Source organism: Aquarana catesbeiana, linkage group LG01 (assembly GCF_042186555.1).
Source record: "Aquarana catesbeiana isolate 2022-GZ linkage group LG01, ASM4218655v1, whole genome shotgun sequence".
NCBI classification, from domain to species: Eukaryota; Metazoa; Chordata; class Amphibia; order Anura; family Ranidae; genus Aquarana; species Aquarana catesbeiana.
Genome location: NC_133324.1, coordinates 352,057,072 through 352,070,512, shown reverse-complemented (window position 1 = coordinate 352,070,512; position 13,441 = coordinate 352,057,072). Strand labels below are relative to the sequence as shown.

The following is a 13,441-nucleotide window of genomic DNA, read 5'->3' as shown; positions in this document are numbered from 1 at the left end:
AGAAGGGCCTCCACGGTCATATCGGATCGCAAAACAGGCCAACCAAATCAATTGTATCTTTACATTATTTACTATGCCCACATAATGGTCGTGATGTGCACAATAGCGAAATCTGAAAAAAAAACCTTTTCATTCTAGCTTTATTTTCAGAGAGTAAAATATTTTAGTTTGCTGAGGGCATATTTGTTCCTATTTCTTTGAGTTTTGAAAGGTTCACTCAAAATTTATATTGTAGAATTTGATAAAAAAAAAAAAATAATAAAATCTGCTTATTTATTTAGGGGCAATAAGACATCTTCTTTTTTGCATACTCTTCATATGTGAACCACTATCTGTTTTTTTGTGACCTTAAAGTACATCTGTCATAAGAAAGACATAGAGGCTATCATTGCTCTCCTCCTCTGTGTCAATCAGTGTCCTTCAGTGCCACCTCATCAGTGCCCACCAGTGCAGCCTATCGGTGTCCATCAGTGCCACCTCATCAGTGCCCACCAGTACAGCCCATCAGTGCCACCTCATCAGTGCAGCCTATCAATGTCCATCACTGCAGCCTATCAGTGTCAATCAGTATCCTTCAGTGCCACCTCATCAGTGCCCACCAGTGCAGCCTATCGGTGTCCATCAGTGCAGTCTATCAGTGTCCATCAGTGCCCCCTCATCAGTGCCCACCAGTGCAGCCTATCGGTGTTCATCAGTGCAGTCTATCAGTGTCCATCAGTGCCCCCTCATCAGTGCCCACCAGTGCAGCCCATCAGTGCCACCTCATCAGTGCTCACCAGTGCAGCCTATCAGTGTCCATCAGTGCAGCCTATCAGTGTCAATCAGTGTCCTTCAGTGCCACCTCATCAGTGCCCACCAGTGCAACCTATCAGTGTCCATCAGTGCAGCCCATCAGTGCCAACCAGTGCCACCTCATCAGTGCCAACCAGTGCAGCCTATCAGTGTCCATCATTGCCACCTCATCAGTGCCCACCAGTGCCACCTCAACAGTGTCCATCAGTGCAGCCTATCAGTGTCAATCAGTGTCCTTCAGTGCCACCTCATCAGTGCCCACCAGTGCAGCCCATCAGTGTCCATCAGTGCAGCCCATCATTGTCCATCAGTGCCACCTCATCAGTGCCTACCAGTGCAGCCCATCAGTGTCCATCAGTGCCTACCAATGCAGCCCATCTGTGTCCTTCAGTGCCACATCATCAGTGTCCACCACCGCAGCCTCAGTGTCCACCAGCAGAGTGCTCCCGGCTCTCTCTCGCCCCCTCCCCTGGCCACAGACAGAAGACAGAGCAGCCCGAGCGGCCACCCCATCTGTACTCCATTTGGCAACTTGGGCTGCTCTGTGTTCTGTCTGTGGCTGAGTGACAGGCCCAGTCAGGAGATCGCCCGACGCTCGCGGGTGTCCAGGAGCCCGCAGCCAAATGCGGGAGACTCCCCCGACTCGTGGAAGACTTGGAATGTCTGAGATAAGGGCTATTCGTTTTCTTAAAGACCAACTCCAGGATTATGAAAAAAATCCATCCTTGCAGTAGTACCCCCCTCCCCCCCACACACTGCAAAGGATAAAGCTTGTTATTTGTAGACAGTACTATACAGGTTTTAGTTACAAACACCATACCCCGCTCCAGCCAGCTCTGGCACTCTCCTACTTTTCCCAGAGCTTTGTGGGCACAGCCTTGGCACCTTCAAATACATCACAGTTTACAAAGGTGGCCGTGGGGGACCGGTGTTAGCACTGGAGGGACACCTAGATATAAAAAAGCATTTTTCACCTTTCTGGAGTTGGGCTTTAAACTTGCCAGGTGCGCATGCTTGTTCTTGGTCTCAGAAAGTATTGAAGCCAGTGGGCCAGCATAACAGTCATGTAACTGGAAGTTTCATTAACTTTTCAGAAATAGTATCCCACCAATGCCCTACTTTAAGTCATTCCATAACCCTGTGTAAGCTACAACTTCAATGACTTGTAGCTTGCACGGTACAACTTCTGCTGCTCCTGGCATCTAAATAGTGTGGCAGGGGAGTGAAGAAATTGTGAGTATTTACTGCTGGGGAGTAAGTAAAAAAGTAATCAGTGACAGATTGTTTTTTTAATTTTTTTTTAATTTTTTTTTTTTTAAATTAATTAAGAAGCCATTCCAAATATTGTCCTTCTAATCTTCTAAGCGTATTGATTTCTTTCTTTTTTACACTAGTTAGCTCTGTCTTCTATATATTCCTATGTTAAATACCCACATATGAGCTGACTCTTTTAGGAGATACAGAATGTGGTAAGTGGCATCAGCAAGTGCGAGCCTGATATGAACACTGTACCCACACTTCCTCTTGTGGTTAAAGGAAAAATCATCATCATCTCACCACAAATATTTTCTTCTGAAGTTTTGTAAAAAAAAAATATTTATTTAATAATTGTTTATTTATTTATTATAAATTATAATAATGAGTTTACGAATATCCTCAACTCAAGAGTCTGCATAAATAAAATAGGCAATGGTAATATAGAGAGTTTTGGTGAAAACCAGGAGATTTTAGCACGTTGTCACTATTTCGGCTAAATACATTGAAGCCATAGGGCAGGGTGAAATGAGAGGTTTTTTTTGTTGCACAATGAACTTAATAAAAGAGACAATACACAAATGAAGATCAAGTATACAAAAAAAATACAAAGAACAAAATGACACTGAAAACTAAACACTAAAAACACCAAAAAAAGAATAGATCCCTTATGTTCTGTTGAATTCATTCTGCTCATTCCTGCTTATCTAGACATACCCTGGGCAGGTCATCAAATGATACCTGTATGGCCAATCTTTCCTTTTTTTTTTCCCCTCTGCTATGAATAAATATAAATGGAATGTACCTGGGGGGATTTACTAAAGCTGGTGCATTCAGAATCTGGTGCAGCTGTGTATGGTAGGCAATCAGCTTCTAACTTCAACTTGTTCAATTAAGCTTTGACAAACAGGCCCCTTTCACATGAGGCGGACTCCGTTTCTATGGAGCCCGCCTCGGTCCGCCGGCTCAGCGGGAGATCTGTCCATTGATCTCCGCTGAGCCGGCGGATGACAGGTCCCTCTCTGCTCACTGAGTGGGGAGGGGCTTGTCAGGCGCCGCTGCCGCCTATGGAGGGATCGGACGAAAACGGACAGCGTGTCCGTTTTCGTCAGATCTCACCCGATCCGATCCGCCAGCGACGGATCTGGACGTAGAGCCATCCATCTGCTTTTAGCGGATCGGACGGGGTCGGATGTCAGCGGACATGTCTCTGCTGACATCCGACGCTCCATAGGCTAACATGGATCGCCCGTTCAGGTCCGCCGTCAAAACTGACAGGCGGACCTGAACGGTCCGATCGTGTGAAAGGGGCCTAAAACCTAAAAGCTGATTTGTTTATATGCACAGCTGCATCAGATTTTGCACACTCCGGTTCTAGTAAAGACACCCCCTCCATGGGACTAAATACATTTTTACATGTGTATGTATGTGAATACCAAAAAATAAAGCAAAGTTGGCGCTACCAAAAAGCAAACAATAGCAGCCAGCATCAACAATGATAAAAATTGTGGAACAGTGAACAAAATATAAATGCAGCGCTAAGAGAATAATTCTACCCCAAAAATTCTTGCACGGAAGGATATTCACTAAATAAATAAGTGAATGAAATATATGTGAATATATCAAAAGTGTGTATATAAACGAAAAAATAGAAGGTCTCATAGAGACATAATATAGTCACATATACAAACAAATAATGTTAATGTCCATCTAGTGACCACACCTAAAATATTGGTCTAATCCAGACCAGTCTCCTCATTAGGTGGAGTTTCATGATAGGTCCACCTATTGAGGAGACTGGTCTGGATTAGACCAATATTTTAGATGTGGTCACTAGATGGACATTAACATTATTTGTTTTTATATGTGACTATATTATGTCTCTATGAGATACCTTCTCTTTTTTTGTTTATATACACACTTTTGATATATTCACATATATTTCATTCACTTATGCATGTGAATAAACTACCAGCTACAAGTCAGTCATATTCATGACTTGAAATGTCTTCTGGCTGTAACATTACCTGAAAGGGGTGCAAAATGGAACTTTCTACTGTTGCTGTTACTTCTTTTGTACTACGGAAGGTTGCCCAATGAAATTATAAGCAATTTCTTTTTTTTTCAATTATGTCAGTAGATTTGTTGTCAAATGTAATATTAGTATGATACTAATATAATAAATGTCAGAATGAGCAAAAAAAAAAAAAAAAATTGGTGACAAAAAGGGGTGAGCTTTGGACAGCATCGGCTCTTTACCAAGATCAACATTGGGAGGGTACCTTGCATGGGGGGGGGCTTCGCCACCCCTCCCCCTTGCAGGGTACCTTGTTGCCATGTTGAGAGTACAAGGGCTTCATCCCTACATCCTGTCTCCCAAAGATGATGTAGGGGTCTGCAGGGGGGACTTAGCAGAATCTGAAAGCTCCCTTTAGAACAAGAGGGCGTTGTCTATTTTAATGGTTTTAGGGCCCTTTTTTACACACAGATTTACAGTGTAAATCAAAAGTCAATCACGTTGTCCAGCAATGTTCATCCACATCAATAACAATAAGCACTGCCTGACGTTGTTGACCTACTTCCACAAAGACTCGCCAATCAATGACGCTACCGCGCCACTGCTAGCATCACAAATGACAGATCCCTCCTGACTTCTGTATGTAAACAAGTCATCGGAGATCCTGGGTGATAACAATGACCAAATAGAACCGCCTCTAAATGACAGATTTCCACTGGTTTCTATTTGTAAGCATGCCTGCTGGAAACTGTCATTTACTGTGGTACTTCTACTGCGGCTAAATGGCAGGCCCTCGGCCACTGTTTATAAAGTGCATCATACTGCTACAACAACTTTACATACAAGTTTAAGGCATCCCCACTGAACAGTATTTTCTTATTTTTTGTTTTTTTGCATTGGTACATGTCTCCAAAGATGATGCCCAGCTACTTATGCCTTTTTTTTTTTTTTAATAAAAGCTTGCATAATTAGCCTTAAAAAAGGCCAGAAAAAAATAACATGATTTGACTTCTAAAGATTTAAATTGGTTTGGGCATTGGTGGCTGGTGCTACAAATTTGTTGGGGGGCACAAACAAATCCCTCCAGGTCTGCACACACCAGAGGACACCGTGAGACTTACCTACAAACGGAGCGCTCCAGCGCTGGGCTGTCATGACTCCCCTGACATCCGACGGCTTCTGTATTATTCTAGTGTTCTTTCCAGTTTCCAAATCTTCAGCCTCCTGATTGGCTGGACGAGAAGCCGGAAGCTGGAAGTGACGCAATTGCAAATATTGATTCGCTAAAAAACAAGCCAATTAGAGCCTCAGGCTCTAATCACATGCTTGTAAAAAATTGATGGATCTAATAGACACCCATTAGTCCGGTGCCCCGCACAATGCACACACATAGAACAGTTTATTTGTAAATACATGATAATATGACTAACATTTTTTAACTTTAAGATGTTGAAAAATGTTAGTCATATTATCAGTTATTCCTTATGGACTGGCCACCACTGGGTTTGGCGCTATGTTCAGTGTTTGCCCAGATCACTCATCACTAATGACAAATGCATTAAGGGGTCTAATTACCCAAAAGTGATATTTTATTAATATAAGAGTTGTTTGGCTAAGCCAGATCCTAGTTTCTTGCATATTTTGGATACTCTAACAGATTGATCTGGCTGTCATAACCCCCAACTGTGTTCCTGTTCACCGGAGAGTTTTCAGTGTTTCATCGGCCCTTTTTTATAGTTCCTCTTGTTGAATTCTCAATAATATAAAAAAAAAAAAGGGAAAAAATTTAGCGAGGGATCCCTTAAAAAAAGCCCACTGCTAGTATGCAGCTTCTTGTATATTTTGGATACTCTAACACAGGGGTTGTTAGCCTGGCATGCACCCCTGGTGGTCCATTAACCACTTCAGCCCTGGAAGAATTTACCCCCTTCCTGACCAGAGCACTTTTTGCGATTTGGCACTGCGTCGCTTTAACTGACAATTGCGTGGTCCTGCGACGTGGCTCCCAAACAAAATTGACGTAATTTTTTCCCCACAAATAGAGCTTTCTTTTGGTGGTATTTGATCACCTTTTTGCGCTATAAACAAAAAAAGCGACAATTTTGAAAAAAACGCATTTTTTTTTGCTATCATAAATATCCCCCAAAAATATATAAAAAAACATTTTTTTTCCTCAGTTTAGGCCGATACGTATTCTTCTACATATTTTTGGTAAAAAAAAATCACAATAAGCGTTTATTGCTTGGTTTGCACAGAAGTTATAGCGTCTACAAAATAGAGGATAGTTTTATGGCATTTTTATTGATAATTTTTTTTTTACTAGTAATGGCGGTGATCAACGATTTTTATTGTAACTGCGACATTATGGCGGACACATTGGACACTTTTGGCGCGATTTTGGGACCATTCACATTTATACAGCAATCGGTGCAATTAAAAATGCATTGATTACTGTGTAAATGTGACTGGCAGTGAAGGGGTTAACCTCTAGGTGGCGTTGTAGGGGTTAAGTGTGTCCTAGGGAGTGATTCTAACTGTGGGGGGAGGGGCTGTGTGTGACACATCACTGATCACCGTTCCCGATTACAGGGAGTGGTGATCAATGACAGTGTCATTAGGCAGAACGGGGAGATGCTTGTTTACATTAGCATCTCCCCGTTCTTCCTCACTGTGAGACGATCGCGGGTATCCCCGCAGACATCGGGTCCGCAGGACCCGCGATCGCGGTCACGGAGTTCCTGGCGGGTGCGCACCCGCAAGCCGCCTCTTAAAGGGCAACGTACAGGTACGTTAATCTGCCTGTATGTGCCCTTCTGCCGTAGTATATCTGCGTGAGGCGGTCGGGAAGCGGTTAATGGGTTTCAGGGGGTCCGTGAGGGTTAGATAAAAAATACATTCACTATACAGCTTCCCCATGCCTCAACCAATAGTTTCCCATTGAATGAAATATCAGAAAAAATATCAGAAAACCCTGCCAGTGCTTAAAGCATTGACTGCTAAGCATCTCTTCACTTGTTGGCCCAGGTTTACCATTTAAATTTGGATCATCATTCTCTGCCCAACTGCTATCTTGTGCCATTCCATAATAGCAAGTGCAAATTCTCATTTTCTAGTAGAAGTAGTAGCATATTTGAGCAGAATTAACATTGTTTTGTTTAATTTGCACAAGATCATTGTATTTTATTTTTGGAATGAGTGGTCGTTACTTTTTGCATGAAAAGGAGTTTTTTTGTTAAGATTGCTTACTTTATCCAAACTTTGTGTATGTCATGTACGTATGAGGCAATCCAATTTCAATAAAATAAAGTGTATGTATTCACTGCATGCAAAGCTGCTTTTATGTGAATATTTCTGGTGAGGTATTTCTGTCCATAGCTTTCATCAGATTCTTAAAGGGGTCCAACTGCTCTAACAGATGGATCTGGCTGCTATAATTTCTGACTGTGTTCCTGTCCACCTTTTTTTTTAATAGATATAGGGTCTAGTTTTATTAGTATGTAACCAAAAACTGACCTGTCAGTTTTGGTTGGACTTACCTTTTAAGAACCTACATATTCTTGAAGAATACTAACAATTTTTGTTTTGGACAATTTTTATGTAACTTTTCTTAAATGTTTTTCATATTTAAACGTATCAATTTTGAGAGATACCTTCCAAAAAATGCTGTCCTCGTAATTAACAGACTCCCTTTAATCTTATCAATAGTTTTAATCCAGTACATATAATACAAAGTCTTTTTGATATGCATAGTTCTGCTGTTATTCAGTACATACTTATATAATACTCAAGTAGGATAATTTGCCAAAGCCGTCATTACAATGCAGCTAGGCTATCCAACATTTACTGTCAGATATTATGCTATTGAGAATTATGTAGACTTTGTGTAACAAAGGAGAGTATAGGTAATTATTCAGAAATGAGACTTACTAAATAACACCGAAGGAAGCATATCTATTAATACTTTCGTATTTTGCACAGATTATATTATTTTAACACATTGCAACCTAATCTAGTCCTAGAATATAGAATATTTTTGTTTTTCTGCTTTCTGGAAGTAAATGACTTACCTACAAACATTCCCTAATAAGTCTTGAGTGTTTTGTGTGTGATCTCTGCATAGCTTTGGAACACTGCCTGGCTGCATAAAGGAGACAGTAGGAAACCCCCAGGGTCGCCATAGATAGATTGAAATACTGTATATCTCCATAAAAACACCTATGTGGAGCCCATGCTTGTATAAATAATCTGAATGCCAGAATCTGCCATAACACTAAACAAGTGACGTTCGCAGTGTACATGTAGATCCTTTCCTCTGCCCCATAGCAGTGTCAAGTTTGTTATTACACTGTAATAGTCTTTTGGGTGTAGCTAAACTAAATCATTTCACAACAGGGCTGAGAGCTTCTGACTTCTTGAGATATACTGCTGTTGTTGTTGATTTATGTTAAAATCCAATTTTCGCTGTTAATTACTCAGCAATTGCAGCACGGATTTGTAAAACAAATAGGCTACTTCTGTACTGTTACTATCCAAAACACTATAATAAGCACTTTTTATGTATATCAGGTAATATTGCTCCCATCAGTGTAAATAATACAAGGGAAAATTTAATTTGTACCATATTTTTATATAATATTACATTATACCTGCCATTGCAGCATAAGTGTATAAGATGCAACACCTAATTGTAAAATTTATTTTTGGAACCATTCTGAGATTACCAGAGACCCCATTCAATAACCTTACTTTATTTGATGATGTTGCTTTTATTTGACCTAAATTGTGTTAATGTAGTGATGCCATGATTCTACTGTCTTGGTGGGCGTTTTTACACCTGTGATAAAATGGGCTAGAAAAGATTGCTTCTCTTTATATAAGGTTGACTATTAGTGTTTTTAGTTTCAAATTACAGTTACCAAAAGCAGTATGTTGTTACCTGAATACCAAAGACTGGTTTGTACTTTAAAGTCACTGGCTTATTGTAGATTGATTGAATTTAGAAATAAATGAGGAGGCTGGGGGGATCAGGAGACCCTATCCCTCTATCACTTTTAAGTGTTGCCCTACTCTATTTATAATTGGATCATAAAAGATTATTCAGGATAATTAGGACAGTTCCTAAAGTTTTCTTCCTGTGTTCTTTGTAAAATAAATCACAAACAAAACTTTGGGTGAGATTTACTAAAACTGGAGCACTCAAAATTCAGTGCAGCAGTTCATGGTAGCCAATCAGCTTCGAACTTCAGCTTGTTCGGTTACGCTTTCACAATAAAACCTTGAAGCTGATTGGTTTCTATGCAGAGCTACGCCAGATTTTGCACGCTCTAGTTTTAGTAAATTTTGCCCAATGTTTTTTCATTTTCTACATAAACAATATAAATAACGGTACTAAGTTTTTAGCCTGTGCCAGTTTTATTAACATCTCTAATCAATGTAAATAAAGCTGCTGTTCAAGTCTTGAAGGATCTAATTTAAAAATAATTATCTGGCACCTGGACAACAATTTCTTCACTACAAATTAGTTGAAAGGTCTCCATATTTATTTAGGGGGGGTAACCTGATTTTTTTTTTCTCTTTTTTTTAAAAGCAGAGATGAACGGAACATTAGACAAAACTTTCTATCCCTCTACATTCTTGTCATCACCAGTTATGGATGAAACGATCTTTCTTACTTCATACAAAGACACAGTTGTGCCAAAACATTTGTATCAAGTGTCAACAATGGCCTACATGGCCAATAATATTGTACTAGCTTGACTTTCCATCTTCATTCACACTAAAACTTGTAAATTAATGTGGTGTTCCTTCCTCATTATTACCTAGTTTTGAATAAGGAATGAATGGAGATACAGCCACCTAAAAGAGATCATAGTAGTACGTTCGGATTTCAATATAAATAATTCTACACTTTCTTCGAATATGTGGAATATCTGCCTCCTCACCTGCACATTGTACTAGTTTGTCTTGTATTCATAGTCATCTTTAGTTTTACTTATAAAAAATGTTAGATAATTAGATATTCTGTTAGAGTATTATGTACTATGTTATTGATTTCATGAGAAAAGAATAAAAATAACAATATACTGTACTATATGTAATGCACTTTTCTTTTTTATCTAATGTACATGTCTGCTTAACAATAAACACATCTATCTATCTATCTATCTATCTATCTATCTATCTATCTATCTATCTATCTATCTATCTATCTATCTATCTATCTATCTATCTATCTATCTATCTTTCTCTTTCTTTATATCTATTTCTATCTACCTATCTACCCGTATGTCAGTCTTATAGCTTATATTACATATAAAACACATGAGTGATCTTAGCAATAATTTTTACCTGTGTCAATGTTCTTTTCTTTTGTATTCTTATACTTTCCTTTGTACAATATACTGTACTATATGTAGTGCACTTTTCTTTTTTATCTAATGTACATATCTGCTTAATAATACACATGCATAAATAATTATCAATTATTTTTAAGTATAGATGTGTATTAGGAACTGTTGTTTAAAAAAAATTAATCTAATTGAATCTATCTATCTATCTATCTATCTATCTATCTATCTATCTATCTATCTATCTATCTATCTATCTATCTATCTATCTATCTATCTATCTATCTATCTATCTATCTATATCTCTATCTTTCTCATTCTTTATATCTATTTCTATCTACCTATCTACTCGTATGTCAGTCTTATACCTTATACTACATATAAAACAGATAAGTGATCTTAGCAATAATTTTTACCTGTGCCAATGTTCTTTTCTTTTGTGCACTCGTCTGTCACTTGTGGGATATATGAAGCTTTGATATCTTGCACCCCAGAGTAGTTTTCTTAGGGGTGTCCTAAATACACCTTAAGTAAAATGCAGGTCTGAAGTGAACAAGTTTGGGGAGGGGGGGTCATCTCCTGCATCATTCTATGTACAATCCCTTTTGCTGACAGATTCCGCCCCCCCATGATATGCTAATCAGGAAGACAACTGATTTCCCAATGGGGCTGGTGCAATCCAGACACTGCTCTGAGTTTATCAGCTCTCACCACATTGCCCCCACAGCACCCAGTAACGGCTACCTCACAGCGGGCCTAGGACTGGTTATTAACCTCTTATCTTCTAACTTGCAGATGCAAGGTATAAAGAACGCATTGCAGAAATTAAGGAACAATTATAAAATCATTGGTTTTGTCTGGAACAATAAAATAGCAGGACATGTTTGTCTTAGATTTCTTAGTCTATGTGCACTTACTTTATGTAGTGGGAGTAAACTGACATTTTCAAAAGTGATCAGATGAAGGATGTGAAGACTTGTGCAGGGCCACCCCAAGACATTGTGCTGCCTAGGCCCAAGAATGAATAAAGGGAGCTGACTGCACACCGGAAGTGACGTGAGAAGGCGCTGAGAACGCCGATGTTGTTTACTTTTTACCTGTCTGTTTTATATATGCACTATTGTGGAGACATTATATTTATTCACTTTAATAATGTTGCACTTTAATCACTTTACAGTGGATCGTCTTTTAATCAGTTTGTTTTGGCACATTATTTGAATAATATTTTTTTTGGCACAGCCTTGGCCATCTATACATGTTATACACTTTTTATACCTACATCTCTTTGTGGTGACCTTATCATTTTGCACTTTAATATTTTGCTTTGGCATTTTACCTATGGTGCATTTTTCTGCCTTTGTATTTCTGTGCTTTTTTCAGCACAAGATCAATATATATAATTTTTGAATTGTTAAGTTATTGATCAGTAAGTTAGTGCTGCACTTTTTTTTTGTGGTGTGGGAACACATAACAGTGCTTAGTGGCAGGCCTTTTACTGACACTTTTTTAAATTTTACCTCCAGTTGTTTATTGTAAATGGTAGTATGGTGATTACCTATTATACTAAAGATTGGCATGTGGAATTAACCCCCCTGGCGGTATTCCCGAGTCTGGCTCGGGGTGGATTTTACATACCAAAAGCGGTATCCCCGAGCCAGACTCGGGCTTGCATCGCAGGATCCAGGAAGAGCATACTTACCTTGTCCCCTGGATCCTGCGATGTCTCCCCGCTGTGATCGGCGAGCCGCTGTGTCTCGCTCGATTCACAGTGCCGAGCTCCGTTCCCTGCGAGCGTTGCAACGCACGGGGACGGAGTTCGGCGGTAAATTCAAAAGTGAAACACATAGTATAGATACAGCATACTGTAATCTTACAGATTACAGTACTGTATCAAATAACTACACATCCCCTTTGTCCCTAGTGGTCTGCCCAGTGTCCTGCATGCAGTTTTATATATATAAAACTGTTCTTTCTGCCAGGAAACTGGAGATTGTCCATAGCAACCAAAACTGTCTCTTTACATCAAAAGTGGTTTTAGACCAGCTAGAAAAAAAGCGATAATAAATTATAATCACTTGCAGAATTGAGCGATAGTGATTTGTGGGGAGATCCGTCATCAAACAATAAAAGTAATAAAAGCTAAAATTCTGCAACTGTGCAAATTTCAGTGTTTTTGATTTGATTACATTATTATATAATTTTTATTATTATTATATTATTATGTGTTTTAATTATTTATAGTTATTTATTATATTATAATTTTTTATTTCATTTTTCAAACTTTATCATACCCGGGATGTCTACTAGACTCTTGTTTGGACAGATTTAAGTGAACTATTCCTAAGAATTACAGGCCTACAATATGAAACGCCATATTTCTGTGCAAAATAATTGTACCGCTTTCAGCACCTAAAATCTGAAATAATCATACCGCCAGGGAGGTTAATAAACATCAACAGATTTCAGTTGTGCCCCACCAAGCCGCCCCCCCATGGACAATGTACCTGGCTGCTGAGTTCATCGCCCCATCCCTGCACTCAGTGCACCGATTGGCACTGATTGGCAGTACTAACAGGCAGCAATGATTGGCACTGATTGGTGGCACTGATTGGCACTAATAGAAAGCACTGATTGGCACTGATAGGCAGCACTGATGGGCCCTGATTAGCACTGATAGGTGGCCCTGATTGGCAGCACCAATGGCACTGATAGGCTGCACTGATTGGCACTAATAGGCAGCACTGATTGGCACTGATAGGCAGCACTGATAGGCAGCAGTGATTGGCAGCATTTAGTGGCACTGATTGGCAGCACTCATGGGCACTGATAGGCAGCACTGATAGCACTGATGGGCACTGATAGGTGGCACTCATGGGCATTGATTGGCAGCACTGATGGGCACTGATAGGTGGCACTGATGGGCACTGATTGGAAGCACTGGCACTGATTGGCGGCACTGATTAGCACTGATTGATTGGCGGCACTGATTAGCACTGATTGATTGGCACTGGTATGTGGCACAGATTGGAAA

At 39.6% G+C, this 13,441-nt stretch overlaps 1 protein-coding gene across 1 annotated transcript in view; it reads right to left on the bottom strand.

Moving 5' to 3' along the window:
• Positions 1-11,033, bottom strand: part of CEBPE (CCAAT enhancer binding protein epsilon) — a 38,740-nt gene extending 27,707 nt beyond the window's left edge. The window contains exon 1 of the mRNA XM_073632707.1: positions 10,827-11,033. The gene's annotated coding sequence lies outside the window, so the exon portion shown is untranslated. The remainder of the gene's footprint in view (positions 1-10,826) is intronic.
• Between the last annotated feature and the right edge of the window lie 2,408 nt (positions 11,034-13,441).